This window comes from Talpa occidentalis, unplaced genomic scaffold (genome assembly GCF_014898055.3).
Source record: "Talpa occidentalis isolate TD23 unplaced genomic scaffold, MPIMG_talOcc4v2.1 talOcc4.10, whole genome shotgun sequence".
In the NCBI taxonomy this organism is placed as follows: domain Eukaryota; kingdom Metazoa; phylum Chordata; class Mammalia; order Eulipotyphla; family Talpidae; genus Talpa; species Talpa occidentalis.
Genome location: NW_023600993.1, coordinates 25,169,188 through 25,196,985, shown reverse-complemented (window position 1 = coordinate 25,196,985; position 27,798 = coordinate 25,169,188). Strand labels below are relative to the sequence as shown.

The following is a 27,798-nucleotide window of genomic DNA, read 5'->3' as shown; positions in this document are numbered from 1 at the left end:
AGATTTTTTTGCAGATAAATCACCTGAAATTGTCTCCCTTCCAGTGCTTAAGGAGGTGATATTTACCTGTGATCACACAGCTCCTTTGCATCTCTCCTTTGCAGAGAATAAGCACAAACCTATTTCTTTCACCTTTGTTTAATTAACAGGAATATTTCCCAGAGGATTAACTCCTTTAAAATTTTAATGGGGTTGCTTAGTTCTTGAATTGCTTTACCATGATATGGCTCCATAATTGATATGTTGCTTTAGCTGTTAAAATTGTGTGACTACAATGTGCATACATACTAGAAGGTTAAATGGACTGAAACATAACAAAATAAATGGTTAATAAAAAAATAGGTTTATAGATGCAACAATTGTGTCTAACCTTTCTAGATTATAAGTGACAATTTGTATATCTCTGAGATCTGTCACTTACCTATAAAAGGTAGAAGGAAAATAGAAGGAATAAGCCCATACCTGGAATAAGGTCAAACTGAAAGCATAACTTTGTACTCCCTCCAATGAATGCAGTTACAGAAGCCAGGATTCGCTCTGAAAATCTGAGAGTAAGTCAATTCCCCCTCCTATGTGCAGATAAAATGATATCACATTTTTTCACATCAGAAAATGAAATCAACAAGGCACTGCAATCTATTAACAAGGAATGACTTGCCTGAATTCATCTAAAGACCTGTCTCTTCCTTCCTAGAGGAAAATTTTGGTATCCTAATTGTGTAATTGGGCTGGCCCAACATTTTTCATGAGAATCGATGTAATTTGGGCTTCAGATATAAGGTTCTATATTTTGTTTTTAAAAGTTGAAAATTTAACAAATACTTGAATAAAGTAGTGAGTTTGAGTTAGAATAAAAATGAAACCCTGGCAGAAGATCTTGGGGGTCATCTTGAGTATCTAGAAGACATGTGTCTAGCAAGAAAAAATAAACCAATGATTGTGTATTTTGTTGTTTGTTTAGATTCCAACAAAAATGAAATGAATGACTTAGGAAATTAATAAGTCTCTCATTACCAAAAGTAGGCAAGCACAGGCTAAGTGCCACCTTACAAGAGATTTTTTTTAATTTTTTGTAAGATTTAAATATTTATTTATCTATGCAAGAGATTTTTAATGCTGAGTGGTTTTCCCAAGAACTATTCAGATGGTGAAAGACTGCGATTCCAAACTTACACAACAATTCTAAGATTAGTGTTGGGAGGAGCAGTACTGCCACAAAAAAATACCCCAGAGTTACCCAAAATCTGAACAAATAATCAATTGGCTATGAATGGGCTATGTTCAGATATTGATTTTTCCCTGTAATGATTAAGCAATTGAGGTTCTTTTTTTTGTATTAATAAGTCTACATGGAGAATTGTGTGGCAGTCAAAATACAGAATTTAGAAAAATGTACCCATCAGGTTTTTATTAGAGACTTAATTTTCAGATTGCAAACCTGTTCACCAGGGAGTTGCTGCTTGTCCCTGCCCATGGCAATGTGTTAAAATTGTTGGTAAATTCCTTGAGAAGTATTCAATGTGAAAAAAATATGTATTTTTTTAAATGAAGCATTCAACATGGCTGTAAATACTTGGTTTCTACTCCTTTCTATCTTCTTATCAAAATCAATTTAAAATTTTAAGGAAAAAAGTTTCAAAGAAGTGATTTTAGAATCTGCTTTGTGTTTGTACTAAGAAATACTGTAACTCATGATATTCTCATGACCTGGAGCAAAATCAGGAGATCTGGAGCACGTATAAAAGCAGTTACATATGGAATACATCCCAGGCTGACACTGAATCAACTCCCACACTTTCTGGAAGATGAGGAAACTGAGTTTCAGAGAACATGAAATGGCATTCTCAATGCCATCTAGCTCATCAACCACCCAAACCAGGGTTAGAAAGAAAATCTCTTGATTTCTAGTCTGTTCATTTTTGTTTCCTTTTCCTTACCCTTCATTTGGCCCCCTCCTTCCAAAGCTCAGGGGTCAGTAAGAATGGCAAAGAAATATAGTCATGTTGCAGAAATCAGAATGATTTTAGTTATTGTTTTCAGTTGATTCTTTACCAAGAAGAAGAGAATGAGCTGACCCCACCCACCATGATGGTTCCAGTGAGAGACTCATTTCAAGGAGGAAAAGCTATAAAGTTTGAGAGACAGGTAAGCTGTAATATCTTACTTAGGACACTGAAAGATAACCATTTATGACAGTGAATGTAATGTAATGAATTGAATGACAGAAGTTATAGATTTCAGTCCCACATCCATAACTTTATCTCCAGGGAAACTCAGGCAAATGACCAAATCCTCCAGAAGAGTCTACTTCTTTACTGGCTTTATTAACAGTCAGTCCCCTAGTGCCCAAGGTTGGTGAGATCAATTCAATAGGTACACCAAAGCTATTTACTATTTCAGGCTTTTAGCACCTGATCTAATATGTATTGGTTCTTCAAAACATGGTCATTGCATGAATAAGTCAGTTTATAATTGCAGAAATTTGAAATTTAGACTGTACTATACACAGCCAATCAGTCTAAATCTATTTTAAAAAACCACACCATATTCCAAACTTAAAATTGAATCTCAAAACTGCTTGGCCATTTGACTTGAAACTTTCCATAGCCAAGCTGAACATTTTCTAAGATCCCAGCTTAATCATGAAACCAAAAAGTAAATTCAATATTTGTGATCAGCATATTGTAACGAATACTGTATCTACTACCAAGAATCAAAATCAGTTTGCATTGATGCAGGGATATGATTATTGGACTCCAGGAAACTGAGAGACAATTTTTTCCTATCCACCCCCTCCTTTATACATCAAAGTTCAGGCCAGAGTGTTATGGGTGAAAACACTATGTGGACCATATTTCTAAAAGTGAAAACTGCAGGGGATATAGAAAAAAAAAAACATAAAAAGCAAGCATGAGCAAAATACAGCTTCTTTCCCTATTTCCCAAGGGTATAAAGCAAGAGCATTCACCATCAGTAGATCTGGGTTGAATGGTCTACGTCAGTCCTTCTCTGAGCCATCCAGGAAACTCTCCTTCATTTGTTTCCTGCTTGTCTTTTCATTTTTCCTCTGTTTCCTCCGGCATACTGTATCATTTCAAATTCCACACTTGGGTGATGATTCAGATTTAGGTAAGAGTTTTGAGTGTAAAGGACAAGGCCTGATCTATCTCCCAGGATCCCTGGAGTCAAGCATGGAAACCTGAGTTCAGATAGCAAAAAAGTTATGCTTTATCTAAGTTTGCAAAGATCTTTTTCAGGAATTTTATAGTGAATAAGGGCAGCTGAGGAGAATGAGGATTTGGATTTTTCTAGGTACTCCAGCCAGATAATGCTGAGTGGGAAGTATTGGACAGAATTCAAAGGATTTATTTTCTAGAATATGGGAAAAATCAAGCTTAAGAGAAGCTGCTGATCTGGTTGGCATGGAAGAGAACATCAGATCTTGTAGGTGAAAAAGGATACAAACATGCAAAAAAGGAAAGGGTTGCACTATTTTAAACCACAACACTTGAAGGAAGCTAAAAATACGCTAGAAGTCTAACCAAAGAGAACTAAAAGTCTTCGTCAAAATTCAATGGCATTATAATAAGAATCATCACATGCAAATAATGTGTTAAAAATAGCAGAGCCATATGTGTTTGATTTGGCTTCCTTTTGGGAGAAAGTTGAGGAGGAGTTTGGAAAAGAACTATAAAAATGTAGTGAAGAAAACTCTATGAAGACTACACCTGAGGGAGTGGGGGGAAGCAAATACTGTTTAAAAATGAACAATAATGTAAAAATTAAAAAATAATAATATATAAAAAATAAATTAAATAAAATAATGGACATTGGTGACCAAAAAAATTTTTTTCTTCAGATTTCTAAGGCTGGACTTCAATCCCTGAGATACTAAGAAAGAAAGCTGCATGGGCAAAATTAGATTATAGGGAAATAAACCTTTTTGTATTCACTCAAAAAAAAAAGAATTATAAAAGTGACAATACAAGAAGGAACGTCACACATATTAAGTATCACTGTCTGTGCTTCTCCACCAAGCTGCCCAAGTCAGTCCGGCTGATGCTGTGCAGTCACCCTCCTTCTTGTCTTGCACACTCCCTTGAAGCAACACTGGATTGAGAAAAGACTAATGAGCCATCCTGACTCATAGAATTGGACTAGAAAATGGAGCATCAAGAGTCATCTGTTCCCCATAATTGCAACCACCTTTATCATCACTTCAGAAATGGTAATTAACATATCCCATAAAATACTGTCTTATTAACACCACTTAATCTCATCTCATTGGCTATAACCTTGCTACTAGTGGTCATTAAATTGTGCAGAATGGTAGACATGGGACAGAGGCAGAATTCAGTACATATAAATGTAAACAAATACATCACAGGGGAGGAAAATTCTTTATCAGACAACAATGTTAGAAACTTTACTATAAAATATGATTTCTTGCTTTATGGGTTACATCATTATTTTTAGCTGACAGATAAAGAAAGCAAGGCTCAGAGATTTTAATGTCAAAGTACCACCATTATTAAAGGACATTATTAGAATTGAACCTCAGATTACTTTGGTTGAAAAATCATTTTTTATCCTACAAGTTCCTAACCCATAAGTGAGTATAAGTATTGTTTACAAAGTGCTATTCAATTATTATTAGGATTGGTTTGCTAAGAAAGGCAACCAAACTTAAAATATTATTTTCTGTGCATTATATTTGATACATATATATATATATATATATATATACACACACACAAGCTTTATATATATTGGAAGGGACAGACTTGTTTATTGTAATATTTTTGCCAAATATTTTATTTTACTGAGGTAACATTGGCTTATACCATTGTATGTGATTTGGAGGTACAGGATCATATCTCTTCAGATGTCACTACACCACACGTACCACAAAGGAACACACCATGAAACTTAGATATGATACCACAGTACACTCTAACTAAAATCTGGATGGATTTATATATTGCAACCAAATCAACCATCCTCATTCAAACCTAATAGTGACTTCCTTGAAGCTATCTTCATATTTTTAAACCAATAAATATGGTCTCTGATTTCTAAAAAATGACTCAGATTATAACCCATTCTGTATTTAGGAAGGGGTAGAGAAATATGGAAGTTTGGGGACAGTTCATAGTTTTTCTGCCCTCAAGTCACTCATCTTTAACTATGAGAAACTAATAAAAATAGTGCAGGTTTTAGTAGGACTAAACAGGCTGACCATAGCAGATGGCTGGCAGCAGGCCCTCAGTAGGAGATAGCCCCCTGTTTAAAAGGTGTACCAAAATGTATGAGGGTGGGGGAATCAAAGAGATTTATTCATTTCACTCTTATTTTAAAAAAAGAAATCCAGGGCTCTAGGTAGCTTATTCCCAAAAGTGGGTAACCCCTCACTTGACACTGTTTCATTGGATATACAAATGTTCCAACACACTACTTGTGTATTAAAGAATCTGTCTGTACCAGAGTGGACATGGAAATCTTCCTTCAATGGAAATGTGAAGCATGCTTTAGCTGAGATAGCACTATCCAGACTCACAGCTGTGACACCCCTTGAAGGAGTTCACTGCAGCTATCGTTTCCTCAGTTCAATTAGCAGGTGTAACGACTTATGCCACCTGGACAGCTGGACCATTACTTAGCTAACAAGTATTGTCTGTCGAAAGATTATCTATAAGTACTAGATTCCATCATATTACAGTATATTTTTCTCTGATGCAAAATAAAACTTTTTTAAAGAAAAATTTTGTGAGTGATGGTCTGCAGGTTTGCAGACTGCTCACATTTGAAGGTCTCCAGCCTCTTGTTGAAGTTACACAGAACGAGCAGCTCCTAAAGCACCATCATCTTAATGGCTTTCAAATCCCATTAATGCAATTAGCACAGCCTGCAAGCAGCTCTCCCCATAGGTATTTCCATGTCAGCCAACCCTCCCTCAATAGAAAAAGGCAAAAAAAAAAAAGATTTACATGTTGAAAGTGAATGTTCATTGATAAACCAATAAAAACAAGTGATATAGTTACCCAAAAAAATTCAATTTTACAAAAAAAAACCATTCAAGACAAAACCAGAAGTTGAGATAAGAGCATAAAACTACCATGAATGTATCATTCAGCTTCAATAATTATCAATATTTTTCCAATTTCTTTTCATCTTCCATTGCCATGTTTATCTTTGCTTGGTTATTTTGAAGCAAATCCTGATATAAGTATCTGGTCATGTCCATGACAAATCTATAGAACATATCTCTTTATAACTTTTTCTTTAAAAGATTAATCAAGTTTTTTTTTAAAAAAAGCAATAATTTCATGATGTCATCTGTATGTGATTCATGTTCAAATTTCCTTAATTGTCTCAAAGGATTCTTTTTACAGTTGATTTGTTTGAAAGTGGATTCAAGTTTGATCCACACATTGCATTTGGTTATTGTGACCCTGCTTCAGCTGTCTATTACTGCATACTAACCACCTCAAAACTTAGTGACTAAGAACAAGAATAATTTATTAGCTACACCTTCCACATATTAACAAATGAATATGGACTCAGTTAAGTGACTTTTCTGCAGGTCTTGTTTGAGGTCTTTTCTGTGGCAGCAGTCAACTGCTGGCTTTAGTGAAACTAAAACTAGCCTAACTTCTCCCAAAACTGCCTTGATCCTCACTGGTTGGCAACAGTGTCTGTAATTTAGGGGAACAGGTTCACACCTCCTCAGATGTATGTCACCATCACAAGTCTGCCATGGAAGCAGCCTCAGGCCTTTCCCATAGGCCACTGAGGCCTCTAAATCAAAAAAAAAAAAAAAAAAAAAGTCGATTGGCATGTGTTGTCAAGCTGATTTCTCTTTATAAAATCCCCATCAATTTTCTACTAATGGCTTTTTACCTAATTGCCTATATGTATTAATTCATTAAGAATTGCAAAAGGCTGATTTCTTTGATTTCATCTTTCTTTCTGCCAGTGCCAGCAAGAATCTGTCTCTAGAGAAATCTCCCTGATCAACAGCGTTGTTAATCTGAAATGCAGTTTGTATAGGAAAACCTGAGTAAATGCTTATTTCCCCTTAATGATAAAATTTAAATGTAATGAGTGCCCTAGTAAACTCTTATGACAGCCAGTAAAATGTTTTTCAAATTAGCTTTATTAGTATTAGGAACTGATGGATTTTAACATATTTAATATGATTCCAACCATTGCAGTCAATATTTATTTTGATGGTCAAATAGTTCCATCTTGAACGAACAGGAACTCCCTTAAGATGGTACTATATTTGTTTTACATGTTCTCATTAGTCTTAGGTAGTTTCTGGCTTCCTGTTACAACAAAATGCCAAGGTTCATCTTGTATGTTTTGTATGTTTTCTGTACCAACCAAGAATCAACAACATTGGGGAAGTTTTCTTCCCAATTAGTGGAAAATAGTGCTTAAACACCACAATCTATACCTTATGGATATTCATTACCAGTTGTCTGTCAGTGATTCTAGGACTTTATAAGCCTAAATAGATTAGTGGACAGACTAAGAAATTAGTATTGTTAAGGCAAAACAATCAGAAGATCATAAGTGAATATTATTCCAAAATTTGTATAGAGTTTTAATTTCACACAGGTTTAACTCCTACCTTTTTTCTCTTATGTCAGAAAATCTTGATTTCTCACATCAACATAATTATTTATCAACATGAGAACAGAAAGATTAATGGACTGGTCCCTTTAACAAATCAGTCAGGCTAAGACGGGATACAGTTATTCTAGCCCTATTAGGTAACAGACACTGGAACTTGTTCTAACCTAAATTTTTTGAGAATATGCCTGTGATTGTGATTCAAAGAACTTAAACCTTGACATCAATGTGTAACATAAAAAAGTACAACCAAACTTCATCAAAGAATCTTTCCACAAAGGTAGGAATCTATGGTGGAAACTCACAGATATATTAGAGCTTTGTGCTTGGGGACAAGTTATTACAATGAGAACACATCCCTGAAACCCAGAAAAGGTGGTTTAAAATGCCATGCATTTCACTTAAGAGCAAGTATAGTTCTCTTGGGCAAAACCCAATGTTGAGGGCAAGGAAGGTGCTCTTTTGCATCGAAGAAGCCTGCTGTTTCGGACTTCCCTCAACTTGCTTAGGGCACCAGCCCTGGCCAAGCAACCAGTGTTTAAATGCCAGACCAGTAGGCTGAGCTGGCACTGCACCTCCCTAAAGCACCAGGAAGAACAAAACGCAATGTCGAAGGTGATATGGTCTTAGAAGGGGCAGGGTGCCGCTTCCTGCTCTCCTTAGTGTTTACAGAGTTGTGTACTGCATGTGGGGCCTCCACCAAGGGGAAAAGTGAAACTCCAATGAGTTTCCTATTTTTTAATTTTTAACAATTCCTGCTTTACAATTATGAGCAACTTCGTTGAGTTTCCTATTACTTATTTTCATTTGGGCAACATAATATCTTTGTCCTATCAGTTTATATCACCCTTTAAAACAATTAGTTCAATCAACAGTAATATAAATAATGATCATGAAAGAAAAGAACAGAGATTGAAATCAAGACTCCACTTTTGAACCCATAATTGTCATATGAACTTGGGAATGCCACATAAACTCCTGAAAACATTGTTTCCTCAAATTTTACATGGGATATCTCACTTCATGTGGTGGCCTTAATGATTAATGAGGTAGTATGTATGAAATATCAATGCATACTGAGTAATTAGTAAAATTTCACTGAATCATAATCTTCCCTCTACCTATGTTTGTGGCTTCTTTTTTTTTTTTTTAAAGATTTATTTCTTTATGCATACAAGAACTGGGATATAGGCCAGAGGCAGAGAGAGTGAGAAGATTCACCAGAGGCAGAGCAGGGAACAGAACAGGCAGACTGACTGAAATACACTGCTGAGGGGAGCAGCAGGCAAGACAGGAGAGGTCCACCACGCCATATATGTAGCTCCCTAGCAGCTGGGGATCGAATTTGCACTGCAGAGGCTGCAGATAGCTTCACAGTGCTGTGCTCAACCCCTTGCGCCACCAGGGAGGCCCTATTTGTGGCTTCATAAAGAAAGAAATGTAATATTTTACTTGGCAACTTCTTTTTTTGGTTGATATCTAGGACAGATTATTCCTGCAGGTAACTCATACTCAATGATACCCCTTCATTCCTTTCCCAGGAAGAAAAATCTGTATATTAACAATGGCTGGGTAGTGACACATGTATGAGCAAGCCCTTCTCATAGCTCTGGCAAAAAACCTTTCATTATAAACATTTTGCATGAGTTTAAGAATCAGATAGTTTTGATGTTTTCATTTACAATTTAAATAGTTATATCACATTCCTTAGGAAACTGAGTATGCCACAAAGTCTACCATATCTGCTATTTGAAACAAAGTCAAAGACCCTGTCAATAGCTTTCAAATAGGCCCTATTTATAATGTAAATGATGCACACAGAATGCTGTAAAAAGTAACAATAATTTAAAACTCCTACATCCTGTCATATATTTGGATGACAGCTACAAGGAAACTGCTAACCCAATTCTCTTGATGGTTTTGTGTGAATATATTGAATCAATCCATTAAGCCTAGATAATAATCCAATTAATTGTTTAGAAACATTGCCCTGGCTCATATGTGTGGTTTTCCTTGCAGAGAAATGAGGTGCCTGTTTATTTCACAGGAGGAATGACCAGGTTAGATATCAATATTCTTCATGAGCGAGCTCTCTAAAATAGATTCGCTATCGATCGGTCCATTTGCTATTGTTAGCAATCTTGCTCTACATTGTGAGGCCTCAGGATTTTTTTCCCTCTATTTGGAACTGTGATTCATTCCTCCTCTAGCCACCCAAAAATAAATTTAGAGTTTGCATATAGACAGGGTTTTTTCCACGACAATATTAATTTTCTCCAAAAAGTATACCTTTATGTATGCCTTAAATACGCACAGATTTTTGGGGATTTAGATGTGCTATTTAAACTGGTGTCATTTGTGGTAAAGTTCAATGTGATTGCATAATGCTGGGAGGAGGAACAAGCATATCCTTCTTTCTCTCGTTTTGTAGATAATAAAACTGAGACTCAGAGAGATCAGATTCTTTAAAGTCACACATGCCTATGTACAGCTCTGGCCCTGACATTTACCACAGCAAAATTTGCTCTTTCTAAATCTCCATTTGCTCATTGTTAATCAGGCATAACTCTTTTGTTCATCAACACTGATTGCTGTGCAGATTAAGTGAAATGATTCATATAATATCCATAGTATAGAGAGAACTCTGTATGTATTAATACTATGAGTCACAGAGCGGTGAGTACTTCTCTACTTTGCTTCTTATGTGAATCAAAGTGAATCATATAAAAAGTCTGGTTTTGGAACTCAAAAATAGTCAGATAACTACAACTCTATATGGCTCAATGTAATTTTTTTTTTGTCCTATCGAGAAACAGATTTGAGGGCAAGGATTGTACCCTCTTACATCTATACACTGAGGAGCTGCCACAAAGGAGATTCTCAATGAAGCTAGTGCTTAGAATAGTGCTACCCTCATTAGCCACCACCAAATGTGTTTTAAAATTTGGCAAAAAGGGGTTCCTATCATTTGATTTTAAAAGTCATAGGAAAATGCTAAGATTCATTGATTCTGAAAATTCTTTTTACTAGAGTCCTTAGACCACATAGAATTTTCACTGCCTCTAGTTCTCTCAGCACTTCGAACACTCCTTATTACACAACATATCATAGCCAGGTTCTATTTACCACTTACTGAAATCCAATTTGGGGTTACGTTCTATAGATGTCACATTTCATTTAAATCTCACAATAGTTCAATTAGATATCTTTACTCTCATTTTGAAAGGAATCAGAGGTTTTGAGAGTTCTCAGAAAGACTTTTTATAACTTCAAGTTCACACAATTAATGAGCAACAGAGCCAGAATGCAAACCTAGGAATGCCATTGCCACCAAGACAGGCTAAAAAAAGTAGTTTATATAGTACATATATACCATGGAATATTACTCAGCATTCAAAAAAGATAAACACATGCAATTTGCAGCAACATGGATGGCGCTGGAAGGGATCATGCTCAGCGAAATAAGCCAAAAAGAAAAAGAAAAATACCGGATGGTCTCACTCATAGCAGGAATCTAGAAAACTTAAATAAGGGACCAGGAAAATGAATATAAGAAAGTGAAAATCAAAATCAACAAAAAACTATGAACCAGAGACACTTTTTGGGGGGTGGGGGGCGGGAGGGGAAGGATTGGGGTCAGAATGGGGCGTTTGCAATTGTATGGGGGAATATAAAAATAAAATTTATTATTTAAAAAAAAAAAAGTAGTTTATATACAGGTTGCTTTTGGAGAGGATTGGGTTGTAGTCATTGTTGTGATCTCAATGCCTACGAGTTTGAATGTACTTTTCATTGAAGAATGAATGAACAATCAACCAGTGATTTCTCTTTTGCATAGCATTTGCAAAGCGCACAAGTAGCATTCAACCTTACAGTTTTAGTATTGTAGTTAAGGGGCAAAACCATAAAGATATGTCCTTTTAGGGATAGATATCTCTAGCCTATTAATAGATACCTATTAGTAGATATCTCTGGGATCTCCAGGTCTCTTTTTGGTTTTGTACTGCAAGTTAAATCCAGTTGTGGGATAAGTTTTGTTTGACTTAATGCTTTTCTGAACAAAATTCATTGAACTGATTTCAATGCAATCAAACAAATTAGATTCTATGAACTAAGACTTTAGTAACGTAGCTTTAAGTAGGGTGTTTTTCCCATATGGCCTTTGCATCCTCTGCTGGAAAAAAAAAAATTCACTGAATAGAAACAATGATCTGTGACATTAGGAAGACATCTGGTGGGGGTCTGCTAATCCTAAGTGGTCTGTTCAGCTACCACTTTTGTTACCTGAAGTTCTGCATTCCTATACAAGGTGAGAACTGTTCTATCAATCAGTTATAGTTGACCAACCTTACAAGGTGCCTTTCAAATCAATCAAGAGCAGAAAGCTTGATCACCCTGGGAAGGATATGCATTACAAGGTATGATCAGGAATGCCCAGGGGGATGTTGACTGATGTATAACAAGGGACCCCAGAAGCTGTTCAGTGTAATGCCTTGTTGATAATATTGGAACTGTGGCCAGGGTCTGGGGGTATGGTTTCGATTACATTTGGTCTTCAAGCAGATAAGACTTATCTGGTCAGCAGACTCATATTCTCCTGAAGCCCTAGAAACAATAGCACATTTTCAGTCTCTCCCACCTTTTTCTCCTACCCCACATAACATGTTGTATGATTATCCTCTCAATAAAAAGGCTAGCACCTGGCGTGGCAGACCTCTCCTGTCACACCCACTGCTCCCGTCAGCAGCATATTTTTTCAGTCTGCCTGTTCTGTTCCCTGCTCTGTCTCTGGTGAATCCTCTCACCCTCCTGCACACTGGCTTATACCACAGTTCTTGTAAAAAATAAATAAATCTTTAAAAAAAAAAAAAAAGCTAGCACCTTGCTCGTTGAGCAACATCCTGCATTGTGTAGCCTGCTCCACAACTCCTATTTATCAGTGTGGTGTTTCTGACACAACAATATGGAAACAAATACCTATTATATCCACGAGGGTGCTTAGACACAAGACAGTGCCCTATAGTGGTTGGACATAGGCCCTGGTGCCCATCTGGGTTTAAGTACCAGCTCTAGCACTAACAACATGACCTTGGCAGACTCCTTCATCTTTCTCAAAAGGGTCAATATTAGTTTCTCATTTCTCAAAGCTACATTTTTACATAGTCAGAAACAACACAATATCATTAAACATTATGGAGGATATTAGAAGGAGTTAAGAGAAATGTGTATAAGGGATTTGAGTTCTTTGTGGAGGGATAAAAGAGGAAGGCATTTAGTAGTGATGGGGTGGGAAGATTATTCTGACCTTTATATTTAAATTCTGGGGATAATTTCTATGTAGACTCAAATTCTAGTTACTCATATTTCTCAACACTATGACCAGAATAAATGATATGGCACTCCCCATGTACTATTTTTTATCTGGTTACTCCTGAAATATCATGAAACTTGTAACAGAAGATAACAATCAGTTAAGGAGTTGTTAGCAGCTTAACAGAGAATATTGAAAATAAAGATTACAGGGTGGGTGTATTTATTTAAGATAAAATCACTATGTGAAAGATTTTAACGAAAATAGAATGTTCATGATTATTCATTCCTAACATGTAAATTTTATGAATAATTAAATGGAAAAAATACTACTTCTGCTTTAAACACAAAACAACTGAATAAAAAATAGAAGAAATGAGGCACAGTAGGTATTGATAGTATACTAATTGAGTAGGATTATCATAATGACAAGCTTGCTTTTCAGAAACTTGTGAGGAATTTGAATGCTACCCAGGGTGAGAAAACAATTTCCTTTGTTACATCTTATATTGGTTTTCTATACCTGCTGTAACAAATTTCCTTGAACTTAGCGGCTTAAAACAACATAAATTTATTATTTTACAGTTCTTTGGGTCAGAAGCCTGATAGAGGTTTCAGTGGACTAAAATCAAGATGTCAGTGGGAACTGTATTTTTTTCAGATGTTCCAAGAATCCATTTCCTTGTCCTGTCTAACTTAGAGAGGCTGCTGTGTTCTACAGCTCACAGTCCCCATCCATCCTCCAAGCCAGCTATGGCAGGTTGGATCTTTCCCACATTTCTTCTCACTCACCTTCTCTACTCCTTCCTCTGACACTTCTGTGGTCCCTGGTGACTACCTAGAATCCATTCATCTGCAGAACTAGTGTCATGTGGCGCTATGATCTGGGGACACCACCCTCAAGTGTGACAATGGGGAAGGGTAGGAACTGTAGTTAACTGGTGAATGCACACCTGTTATGAGTATACTACAATTAAAATGACTTTTAAATCACACTCACTAAATAAATAAATAAATCTTGAATTTAATTACATCATCAGTATCCCCTATGTCTTCTATAGTAACATATTCACATTTCTAGAGATTAGAACATAGACATCTTTTGGGGCTATGATTCTGTCTTCTATATAACTGTTCTGAATCTTCTAAGAGCATGTACTCTGGAGTAGACCATATAAAGTTGAATCCCAGGAACACCGGTTACCAATTACATGATCACAATCAAGTTACTTAACCTCTCTGGCCTGTTTCCTCATCTTTAAAAGAGTGTTAATAATTCACATATGCCTCATCTAGTATTTTAAATATTTAATTAATAAAGATAAAATGATTGGGACATATTAAGTGCTGTACAGCCATTAGCTGTATAGCCATTAGCGCTAGTTCAGATGAGCTAAATTCTACAGCACACAAATGCACAAATTTTGATAGATTAATAGGGTATGTTTATTTCTTACTTAGTTCAATTAGAGTCAGAACATACTAGAAAGGCTCTGCAATGTGCAGCTATTTTTGATCCTTCCCTGGGACTTTCTGAGTCCTCTCCATTTAAACATAGGGAGATAAAAAGGAAAAAATGGAAAATTTCAAAGGAGACTTTGATGGATCAGGTCTGGAAATTATTGACATCACATTCCATTCAGCCACTGCAGAGCAGGTTGGCAAAGTGAACTGTGTCCTCAAAGATGTTTGTTTGTTTGTTTGCTTGCTTGTTTTAAATAGACTTGGAAAAGCTAGGATGTCTCTGCCACAGGAGCAACAGGGGCATATGGAAAGTCAAGTTCCAGGGACTCCTGACCCCTCTGCAAATAGAAATAAATCATTCAAACCAAGGAACACCTAAGTAATCTTATGAACAGAGCCCAGGGTTGGAGATTTACAGAGGTCAAGACCAGGTGCTATTTTGGATACACTGTATGCTGAGACTGTGGATATAAAAGTTCCATAGAGAACATAGCCAGGTGATTGCTGAATGAAGCAAGAGGAGAGGCATTAGTGATAATCAGCAAGCAACAAAAATAAATGAATCTTGGGATAGGAGAAAAATCTGGGCTGTAGGTATAGATGTAATCATTATTGGCATAATAAAGGAAGGCAGTAATTAAAGTAAGGGACATGTAAAGGCAGTTAACATGAAAATAGAAACAATGAAGAATGGAAGAGGAGGAAACTATAAGAAAGAGAGAGGAGGTAGCAGAGAGTGGGGATATAACAAATGGCAGAGAAGAAGGCAGTTTATAACCCATGTGAAAATGCTGCCAAAAAATAAAATGACAATGACCCATTGCCCTAAGAAATGGAGAGGTCACTGGCATCTATATAAGGAAAAAAATATCTGTAGAATGCAGTGGAAGGAACAGTGCTGAACACAGATTGTGGTGTAATAGGGCATGAAAAAAGGGAAAAAGAGGGCAAGGAGGCACGCAAAGACAACTCTATCAAGAGGCTTCATTGTGAAAGGAAGAAGAAAGGACATTAGTGAGAGATGGTGCTTGAAGCGTTTCTTTCTTTTTTCTAATATGGGGGGATTAAAGAGGGGAATAGTGAGGAAGTGTTGAAAAACAGAGATAAGTAGGCCTCCTTGGTGGTGTAGAGGTTAAAGACAGTGCTACCAAGCTATTGCCAGCCACTGAAACACAAGTTCGATCCCTGCCAGGGAGCTGACCCACATGGAGCAGCAGACCTCTCCTGTCTCACCCGCTGCTCCCCTCAGCAGTTTGTTTCTGTACATCCTCCTGCTCTGCTGCCCACTCTGTCTCTGGTGAGTCCTCTCACCCCCCACTGCTGGCCTGTACCCCAGGTCTTATATGCATGTAGGGTCAGGAAGGACACGGTGCAGGTTTTCTGGTCCAGCAGACCGGGTAAAGAGGAGTCAGAGCCCTCAGTGGCTTTTGCAGGTCTTTTATTGGGATTACCAGGTACACGGCAGGCAGGGGTGCTGGGGGGCCTGGAGGCTGGCAGGCCTCCCAGCCCCCAGCAAATCCTCACTCTATCTGGGCTCTCCGGCCTTCTCTCTGCTTCTTGCTCCTCTGTTCGTTCTGCTGCTTCTCGGCTTCTCTTTTAGCTTCTGCTGGCGTCCCCGTGATGCTGCCCTTAAAAGCCCAGTCGAATATGCCCACACCCTACTCCAGGTGCCCACCATCAGACATGCTTTCAGTACCCCAGGGTTCCGTCATCTATCTTAATGGTGGGAGGGCAGGAAAGCCTCATACCTTTCACCTTACCCTACAATGCATAAATAAATAAATCTTAAAAAAAAAAAAAAAAAAAAAAAAAAACAGAGATAATGAAAACACACAAGATGGGAGTGAGCTAAAAACCACAAAGTCTCAGCATTTGCAGTATTCTTGCTGGAATCTGGTGGCGGAATGAGGGGGCAGGGGAACCCACTCGCTGTAGTATTTGGGACTCTGAAGAACAATGCAAAGTGATTGGGCTTGAAAGGCCCCTTGAAGGACATGCAGAGTTTATTCTATGTCACTCAGCATCACTACCTGTAATTATGAAAATGAGCAGATAGTCCAATTCACACTCTGCCTAAATAAAATGCAATTTCTGTTTCCATTTGATAACCTGAAACCTTTCACTGTGTATCAGAGAACAGAGCAGATCCCAATCCTAATTAGAAGACTCTTTTATTTATTTATACCTACTTCGACCCAAAAGGATTTAAGGTGATTAATTAAAAAAAAAAATCCAGCTCTTTCAGACTTTCTCTCTGATAAGGATTTAATGCTAGAGCAATTAATGCAAGGAAAGAGCTCAGAGCTCTGGCACACCCCAAAAGGAGTCACCAGAAAACTATGTGGACACCACAATGAGGGCTTTTTTGTTCCTGAAGCAGGATACACAAGAAACACCACTCACTTTTTGTAAGGCATAAGGAAAATCTGTGCTCAGCTAAGCAGCAATGAGAAATTTATAGAAGTGTTTTTGTGCATTGAGATCTACTGCCATGATGTGCATGACAATCTTTCTAAGTCACAATTATTAACAAATCAAATGATTATTCTTTTTTTAACCAGAAAAGCTACCTGCCTATGACATATGTAGGGTGGCCAGAGATATCCAGAGAAGCTTGAAAAGTGAGCATTGCAGTCAGAGACTCCAGGTGTTAGACATCACATGGAAACCACATGTTCAAGTAATATCAGAGTGCCTGGGAAGAAATGAAATGTAGCTTTGCAAATTCAAGCCCTAAAACAAAGAGCTGAAGGGTATGCAACCACCATGTCCACATGCCATTCCTCTATAACCTTTTCCCCAGCCTTCCATACCTTCCTTACAGGATTTAGTTTTCTCCATATTACTATTTATGACTGAATATACAATATACTGCTGAACTGCATTTCACTATCTGTCCCTTGCCCCATAAGAATACACACTCCTAGAGGTGAGGGATTTTGCCTAGTTGGGTTCATGGAATATCTCCAAGGCTTGTCTATAATAGTCCCCTGGCTCATGGGTAAGTATTCAATAATAAGCATCTTTTAATTGAAGGAATGAATCAGAATTGGATCATATTTTAATCTACCACTGTCTGCCATTTCAGTCTCCTCTTTAATGTTCCCCAAACTCCAGTTGCACCCAAATGCTTCCTCTTCTCAATTGGCCCGAACTGTTTCATGTGCCTATAAGTACTTTTATACACTTTCTCCAATGATTTGGTATCTTCCCTTCCCAACTTCTGACCACATGTGCACACATGCTCATGCGCACACACACAGAGACATCCTCATTTGCCCCCAGGCCTCGTACTGTCCCCTAGCACTAAACGTCTTTTCTCAAACATTTTTGTCCCAGTGAAGCCTTTCTTCACCACCAGCAGGACTTCCTCTTTCACTTAATATTTCCTCATTGAACTGATATCATCAAGGGTTTTCCAACTGCCTGTGACCATGTTACTTTGCTCATAGACTGTTCAACATTTCTGCTACTGTGCCTTTCCTCTGTCTACTACAGCATCCATCAATCTGCAGTGCAACTGTCTGTTTACATCCATCTCTTCAACTAGTTTCTGAAATCCTGCAGGGCAAGACATTTTCTTATTTATTTCCACTTCCCCAGCACCTAGCACAATGTTTGATGCCTGATAAATGTTTGGATGAATGAAACAACTTAATGACCAAAGGATATGAAATGGACCACTTATACCCTTCGTGTTGACATTCTGCATGGCCCTTCTCATTCCTGGCACCAAAGATTTCTGTGTTGTGCTGTGATGTGATGCTGTTTTTTACTGATGCTCTTTTTTATATTTTTTTTCTTTCTTTCCAGCATCTATAATATAGTGGTTACCACTCACTCCTTCACTATCTGCCTTGTGCCAGGCAATATGGGAGACACTAAATAACAATAAATATCTCACTGAATACTCTACCACCAAGCAAATGTGATCATCCCTATTTTTTAAAGGACCTTTCTTTTCCTCTTCTAGGCTTTCTTCTCTCTGTAAACATCCTACCTTCCTTAGTTTCACCAGGAACATACAGCATCCATCACAACACCACTACCATTGGCGGAAGGTTCTGAATCCTTGATGTTTTATAGGAAGATGCAGATCCCTCTATCAGCTCTGCTCCTCCTATTCTGTTTTTTACCTTGCCTTTGACCATAAATTGTCTGATATGAATCTTGGCAAGGTAACAATTCTAGACTATATTGACTTCCTTGACAAGAGACAAATAGAACATCATGATGAGTAATTTCAGTAAAATCCAAAAGAGTTACAACTTAGGACAGCTGTCACTGAGCCCAGTGCTACCTGGAGATTGATACTAGATCCTTTCCCAGAGAAAGCGCTCACACAGCCTATCCTCCACCTTCAGCCTCTGACTCCCAGCATTTGTGGCATGTGAGTTATTTGGCAGTATCTACAGTGGCCTTGGTATGTCACAACTCACAATGTTATTATGTACACAATCCAAGGGCTTTTGGTAATTAAGAAGTGAGAATGACATCACTAGACTCCCTATTCCCCCACTTCACCTGCAGCACTGTACATAAATTGGATCCCTCATTTGTTTGTATGAGGAGGTTTTAGAGTAGAATCAGGTTTTGAATTCAGACTTGCATTGTTGGAATCTCAACCCCTCTACTTGCTACTGTGACCTTGGGAAAGCTTTTTCATCTTAAATAGGGAAATCTTTTTAATTTTAAGGTAGTATCTTCTACCTTGCCTGCCAAATCAGACAATACCAGATCCATAGACTGGGGAAAATTAGATGAAGCCGCATAAATAAAGAGAATTACATAACAGATGTGAATTGTTTCCTTCTTTTGCTCTATTCTCTATCACTTTAGTTCATGTCATGGAAATCTAGGTTCTTAAACTATAAGGGAATGAGATACCATAAGTGTCATCATCCTACAATTAAAGAAAATGCTCCATGAAAAAACATATCTGAATGTCGGGGCTCAATCTCTCACAGGGGCTGAAAGCTTCCTATTACTGTACAAGGTAACTGATGCTGAATAAAGGAGTAAATGAAGACATGAAAAAGCAAATGAAAACAAAACACACTCCAGTTCTTTCATGCTTCTTTGGCTATGACCCCATTATCCTTAGTAACCCAAATCCATCTGTTCTAACACCAGACTTTCTCTATTGTGTGTTTGTCTCCTCCACATGACTGAGACCACTTTCAGCACAGGGTCCATTTTCTCTAACGCCTGTAAGAATGACCATTTGAGGACTGGGTCAATGAGTATTTGGGTGACAGATGAATGAATGAGAAGTTTGAAGAGTCCCAGAAATTCCTTTTTATATTAAAAAAAAATCTTGCTATTATGGCCTACAATGTGTATTCAGTGTAATTAATATGTTTTTATGGATAAAGTCCTGTCCTAACAGCATGGAGGGGGTCACCCCAGAACACTGTGAACACTCTCTGCACATGACACAGGAGCTAGTAGGTAACAGTGTAGATGCTAAAATATGGTCCTAAGCAGGTCCTGCACAGAGTAGGCACCTGAGCAATGCTAATTGAAAGAAATGAGGGAAAGTGTGGGGTCTCTAATCTAAATTATCTACCTATACTCTCCTGGCTCTTTGGGAATGATAATGAATGGATAAGAGAAAAACACTTTGATGCATGAAATCTTAAAGTGGAGGGATTTCTTCCTCTAAATCTTTCTCTAATTCTATAAGTTTTCTTTCCTTTTTAGTGACAATAATCTCAATCCCACAAGATTAGATGGAAGACATATCAGAAAATCTGCTCTGTCCAATTTATCAACCATCTATGATTGCTCCAAGTACTGAATTAGCCCAGGGCTACTCTGGGAAAGGGACAAGGAAATCTCCCACCCCCGAGGAGCTCACAGCTTCATGGGCTAGACAGAGCTATATGATGTCACAAAAGACACTGTGTTACTATTCTAGAGCTGCCATAACAAATCACCACAAAGCAGACAGTTTGAAACAATAGAAAATCATTCTCTTGCAGTTCTGGAGGACAGCAGTCCAAAATCTAGGTGTCATGTGGACTTCAGTCCCTACAGAAGCTGCAAGGGAAGCCTGTTCCATGATTCTTCTGGTTTCTGGTGGTTGCAGGTGTCCTTGGTTTGTGGGAACATCACTCCAGTATCTGTCTCTGCCTTCACATTGCCTTCTTCTCTAGGTCTGCCTTCACTTCTGTGTGCTTCTTCTAAGACCATTTGTCATTAGATCTTATAGGGCATATCTGAATCATCCAGGATGATACCCTTATCTCAATCATTAACTCAGTTACATCTGCAAAGACCCTTTTTCCAAATAAGGTAATAGAGTTCATAGTTTCTGGGGATTAGGATATTGATATCTTTTTGGGGAGGTCACAATTCAAGCTGCTACAATAACTAACAATACTAAATATGACTTTCCTTCATTGAAAAGCAGAAACTGAGGCCACTTATGTTTAGGTAAATTCCCCAACATCACCAATGTGAAAAATGGCAGAACTGGGACTTATATCTAGGTCTGACTCAAAGGCGTCTGCTCTCTTTTTCTCTCCTATGACTCTGTCATGATATTCTAATATGGCATCATACCAGTTCCTGAAAAATCATGAGATCCAACCCAGATCGATGAGGCAAGAGCCTTGCTGAGTCTAGATGAGTGAGTAGTAAAAATGTTATCTATAAAAATTTGATGATGCATACATAGATAAAAATAAGATATGACATAGGAAGCCTGCCATCATGAAAGTGAAGTGCTTTGGTTGATATTCCATGAGACTGACTCATTTCAAAAGAAGGAAGCCCATTATCATTTGGAGGCAAGAAAGGCAGAAGCTAAAAGATTTCATGCATGGATATCAGTTGAGAAGAAATTAAGAGAAGGAATAGGATCTAACTATACCAAGAAGTTATCATAGGCACTCAGAATATTAAAACTAAAGCATGAGAGGGAGCAGCCATGGGAACTTCTGGGAATCTTGAGAAATACAATTTGGTTACAGTGCAGGGTGCTCAAAGGGGATTGATGAGCAAGTAAAAGGGTTGGGGGGCTGAATAGGGACATTTGATGAAACATCTTAATGCTAGCCATGAGAATTTAGACTTGGCTCTAAACAGTGGGAGCCACTGAGGAATTTTCAAGATACACAGTGAGAGAAAAGCAGAAGTCAAGGGAAATGAGATTTGCCTCTGGTTCTCCCAACTTCTTTCTATACTTTTATTATATAAAATCCTCACTAAACCTTCTTTAGCTTTTATTTTGGGAAAGGATGTGGTTAGAGAAAGATTGGCTCTGAAGTACATTTCAATTCTAAGAATTTAAATGGTACAATCAGCCATTTGCTCCCTAGTTGGAAAATAATTCAGTTATTTTCGATCCCAAGACAGAAACCTGAACATCAGCTTCTTTAAGTTCTGGAACGGGTGGTCTGTTTGAACTGACCATCTATCAACAAGCAGACATTTTATACCTAGACAGGGTGGAGTTCTAACGGGGTTGGGATGTGTAATGAAATTGGATGTAGCTTTGGATTACAATTTATTCAGAATTAAGGGGACTTAGTCTTTAAACTCACTGAAAAGAATCTGGAACAGCATGAAACAAGGTGAACAGGTGATCAGGAGATAATTTACCCCTGTAGAGGGACAAGTCCTATTTCCTCCCCACTACTCTCTTTCCAATATCGGATGAGACGACACAGCAGAGAAAAGGTGACTGCGACCTCGGGTAGCTCCAGTGACTGTGCACCAGCAGACATGAGGTCAAAGTCAGAGAAGAAATGAAAAATAAGAATCTAAACAAAGACCTTTTCCAGAAACCACTTTTCATTGTCCCCTGAGTCAACTCCTATGCCTCTTGCACCACCTTTACCTACTTAGCTGTTATGGGAAGAGAAAACTGACCTTCTGCTGCTTTAACATAAATTAACATCTGGTGATAGAAAGCAGGGAACAGCCTCAAATGAACTTTTAGAGGTTTTATGATAAAGAAAACATTAATTATGGCATAACATCTATAGAGCATGAGATAAAGCACTTTCATATGCATAATTCCATTTTATCTTTACAGAATTAATGAAACAATGCATAAAACATGCTTAGACTTGTGCCTGGAACATAGCAGGTGTTCAATAAATATCATTCGTCTTCTCATTTTCCACTGAACTATTTCTGCTACCACCTTTTCAGCCTGCCTCAAGGCTGTCACTTCCCATTTCTCTCCACAGTGAAAACTAGGGCAATATTGTTCTCTTCCCTTCCACTAACAAACAGAATCCTACCAAATCCCTTTAAAATGAACCTGCAGAAGTGCAGAGTGACAGATTTTGTAAATCACTTTAATGGGAAAAAATTATTTCTTTGCTCAACATAAACACAGCCTGGGTCTGTTAAACTAAAACAGTCAAACGCCAGCAGTCTATTTCAACGGCCTGACAACCAAATCGCATCAAGACACATTCAGTCCAGATAACTGTCACATGATAAGTTATGCAGATGATCAGAAATATTAGTGCAGGCACACTATCATGACTTCGTCTGTGTCATACAGGTGGGAAGCTTTTAGACTAAGCTTTTAGACTAAGTCATGGGAAACTAGTGATAAACATAATAATTCATCTGCCACTGGAGTACTGCCAGATGTGAGATATTCCTCTTCCTTGTATCTCAGTGAATCCTTCCTCAAAAAAAAGTCAATGCGCAGTAACTTACATATGTAACTCTTCTGTTGGAAAATTGTTCAGGAATTACTGCTGCTTCTTTTCCATTGTTGCCAGCAATGGTAAAAAGATCTAGACCCTTTCCTTGTCCATCAACATAGTGTTCATTCTTCAATGTCACTTCCAAATCCCCTGCAGTCAGAATTAACCATTTGTCCTTCTAGGTTCCCACAGCTGGGTGCAGGATGACTGATTATCCCTTTACTCCATTTGTGATGTAGAATAGTGACTGTTTATTTGCCAGACTTCTCTATAAGAATGAAGGCAAAATAACATCTTCTTTATCTTTGTAGTTTCCCCAGGGCCTAGTATGGTGTCTGGCACTTATTAGGTATTCATCAAATGTTCATAGAATTTAAATGAAAGTCAAGTAAAAAGTATGGTGCAATCACTTCTTGAAATGATCTGTAGACCCATGTAGTCAGAGCCTTCCTAATTCACAAACATGGAAACTCCACAAAGACACCATGTTTCTTGCCTGACAGTGTCTGTTCAATAGGCCCTATGGTAAAGGAATCTTTCCAATAGCATATTGATGATTCAGTGTCTGCAATATACTGACCCCAAAACACTTTGAGGCCTTTGTAATTCATAACTAAGAGATTTGATTGAACATTGCAAACAAATCAGTCTCTATGAGCAAGGAATGCCAGAGACCCTCCAGTGATACATGTTAATCACATGTTAACATGTTAATCACATGTTAATCCCTGCCAGTCAGGGAGCATTACAAGGTCTGCAGAGTGCATGTGATCGCATGATCCATAAAGCAGTTCCACTGAACAGAATCACAGAAGATAATTTAGGACTCTTGGAAAAAGGTTTGCTGCATTTACTACAATTTCTCCTCTCATTTGAAGGTTCTAAAGTCGAACAATCTGTGGCGTCTTATCTTTGGGAGACAGCATGGTAAAGTAGAGAAAACATGGCCAATGAGTCTCATGAGACCTGATTCAAATTCCAGTCTACCGACTGACAGATTATCTGAGTTTATGAAAGTGAATTACAACACCAGGCTTCAGTTTCCTTATCTCTAAAATGGGAATATTAAGTTGTTCCTTCCTCTGTCTATGGCTGATGAGGTATTAATTACCCACTCTGAGCACAAAATACAAATATCTGAACTGAATTCACCTACCCACTCTGATGGTGGTCTTCTAAGGCTTATGAAATTATTAAAGAGGCCTTTTCACAAGGTGGCCAAGTACTGGTATGTAAGGCCTAGAAGGGCAGACAGACACCAACACCATTCAGAGTGTAAGAGGATGTGTGCTGGCACAGAGAAAATAAGCAATCCCTCAGATGATACAGAGGCTCCCATCAGGGCTCTGAGTCATTGGTTGTGGGCTGCTCTCATGTATAACCTCCTTGGCCAGGTGGTTAACAGCAACAACTAAAAGCAATCTTCAGGAGAGGGGAGCATTTGAATAAGTAACATGTAACTAACATTCATGGCCACTAGAGATGGGTAGATGTACTGACCCAGTAGAGGAAAACTAGGCTGAACTTTGACCACACTGACAGATCATGCCTGACTGAGAAGTATCAAAATATGATGAGAAAATGTACCCCTCATGACCGCAAAGCAGTCTAGCTCTGGTTCTGGTGCCTCCAATTCTTAGATGAGAATTGAAACTGACTACCCAAGAACTGTTAAGCAGGACACAGTTTAGTCCATACCTACTGCATTCTAAAGCAAGCATCTGCTCTTCCCTGCCCATGGACTTTCCTTTGGTTCACACACAATGAGTAGGCTAGAATGGCTAGAGACTCAGTGCCTTTGGGAACAATTTAAGTGCTCACATGTGGGATCTGGAGGGCAAACACCCAATCTCCTTACCACTCAGTAGTCATAACTCCTGAATGTTCTTTGCCATCTCCCAGAGCTTGCCAACATAGCTGAGCCCCAATTACCCACATGGAAACTGACTAAAAAGTGTACAATTTGGGGGCTGTCTTCCCTTTTACAACTCACCTTTGGGTGACCTTCTGATCACCTCTCCAAAAAGCTATCACTCTTTAATCCTGAACACAAGAGTTGTCAGTGGGAAACTGAAGGCCATATTTTACCACTAAGATTCAATACCTACACTCCTAGTGTAATTCTTACAAAATTTGTAAGACCTAACTCCTACAAAATTTGTATCATGTTAACAAGATGCCTGAAAATTCTTTGCTACATTATTTGATGAACTACATATACCATTTCTTTACAGAGACAGAAAATAGAGCTGTGTCTACATTGTACACATGCACGCACACATATACATCATTTTGAATATTATATAAGTGGAATAAATCTTTTTAAGTACATGGCTATCTGAGGTTACCCTAGGAGCCTCAGATAAATAGTTGTGTGCCCTAGTCTCGACTTCTGGTGCTTCCCCCACCACCAAGTTTCTTCCACTGAGGAGTGAAACCTTCTAAGCAATCTTTCTTCTCTTCCTCCTTCTCTTCCTCTGCTTCCTTCTCTGTTTCCTTTTGATCATTACAACATATTAAATCATATTGCATTCCCATTCTCGCTACTCTAGCAAATCTGAATTGTAAGTAAAATAAGTTCTGTAAGATGAAATAGACTTATTATTTCCTGTACTGCTCTATGAGCTGAGAGAGTGACAAATGGGGCACCAAAACACCAGGGCAGTTGGCATTAATTAATACTAAATTTACTGAATTAAACAATGAATTTTAAAGAAATAATTCTAAGATGTCATTTCAATTAAGGCACTGTCACTGGGGTAATGGATATGGGTAGCGTCCAGGAAAGTCGATCATGGCACTGTTACAGGAAGCAACCATTAACTCCAAAAAGCAAGTGAATAAAAAAGAAAGAAAAGAAATCCATGCTTCCCAAGCCATCTGAAAGAAATTACAGAGTTGCTAAGCTCTTAAACCTCTCTACATTCTCAATCAAAGAAGATGTATTTCAATTAAGCTCAATAATCTAGAACAGGTCACCTCAGCAGTTCCCCCATTTTAATAAGGAAAAGCAGAACTTTTACTCCCCTGGATTTGAGTGAAAAGCAGAGAAAATAATGTATGGTTATTTGAAGAGTAGAAAAGTTCTATATGGCACAAGCCTTGTCTTTTCTCCCCAAAATAATTTCCTTTGTAGACTCAGAGAAATGAACCACAACAGCTTCATAATGTTTGGAAAATAGGAATAAGAAGGGAAAGGAATCATAGCCACAGAATGTAGAGCTAAAAGAAACTTTTTAATGTTCAGCTAATTCAACTACAATATTGTCCAAAAAAGAAAGAGGATCCACAAATTAGAATCATCCCTCCCTAGGTAATCATCTTCTCTGACTCTGTATAAGCCATGTTGAAAAGATAGGAGGGACATTACAGTTGAATGGTGTTTGCCAATCCTCAGCTGCCATCCACTGTAATTTTACCTAGATGACAGACAGAGATAGATAGATAGATAGATAGATAGATAGATAGATAGATAGATAGATAGATAGATAGATAGACAGATAGAGATTGATTTGCTTCTGAAACTTAGAATTTGTCTTAAAATGAACAGCTCTTCTAGCCTGAGACACCCGTGGGGATTTCTGTTCGCTTCTGCAATCAGAAAAAAAGGACAATTTTATTTTTAATTATGAATATTCATGTGTTCAACAGAGACTGTGTATGTCATTATAATTCCCAAATTAGTTCAGAAGGAAACTGACATTTTATTCAAATTCCTTTATTCTTCACTAAAACAGAATAGGGTGACATTTTGCTCGGAAAGGAAATGAAAATTTTTCCTTGTCTCTGTCACCTGATAATTTTCCAATCCAAATAAAATCTCATTTGTAGTACTTCTACTGTTACTAGAAGAATCCAAATGATAAAGAGGATGAAGATACTCCAAATTCTATAAAGGAGGATCTGACCTAGATAAGATTAAAGCAAACTGAAGGTGACCATGTAAGTCATATATACAACTCATTTCATCCTCACCAGCAACCTATTATTATCCCTCACTCTACAGATTAAAAAAAAAGAAAAAAAAACTGAGTATAAGAAAAGTTAAAAGGTTTGCCTAAGGTCACTTAAACAGTAGAATGTGGCTATAAAAAAGTAGAATAAGAATGTAAATGTTGCTCTTTGGACTACAAATACTTCTCTCTTTTCAGTCCACTATAGCTGTTTATAAATCCAACAAGCCCCCCAAATTCTGTGCTGTGGGTAGAAGCTTCTCACCAGCCCAACTTCCTGGTGAGTCTCCGATGGGCCAGCTAACATGCCAACCAGTTACTCCTGTTTCACAAATGAATAAAAGGATGCATAAGGAAATTAAATAATTTAAAGAATGTTATCCAGAGGTGCCTAAAGTTACATAGGCTTTTGTCTTTGCATACTGTCATATGAAAAAAAAAAAAAATTAAGTTTAAGCAGAGAAACAAAAAGTGGAAGAAATTATGTGTGTGACAAATTATCAACCATACCCAGTGGAATCTAAATTCCTTACACAAACAAAGGAGCTTGACTAGTTGTCTAGGTTGTGTACCAATTACAAATTTAATAGTTTAAAACTCACTTATTGCCCTACAACTTCAGCAGAGCAGATGTCTAAGAGCAGCTCAGCCAAGTCCTCTACTCAGGCTTTAATCAAGGTGTTGGCCTGTCTAGATCTTATCTGACATTCAGGATCTTCTTCCAAATTCACATGATTGTTGGCAGAATTTATGTCTTT

The 27,798-nt window shown here is 37.8% G+C and overlaps 1 long non-coding RNA gene across 1 annotated transcript; it reads left to right on the top strand.

The window, feature by feature from the left end:
- Positions 1-20,437: 20,437 nt before the first annotated feature.
- On the top strand, positions 20,438-27,268 carry LOC119252638 (uncharacterized). The gene is made up of 3 exons (XR_005126872.2): positions 20,438-20,570; positions 20,983-21,046; positions 27,239-27,268. It is a non-coding gene; the product is annotated as an uncharacterized LOC119252638 (long non-coding RNA).
- The last annotated feature ends 530 nt before the right edge of the window (positions 27,269-27,798 follow it).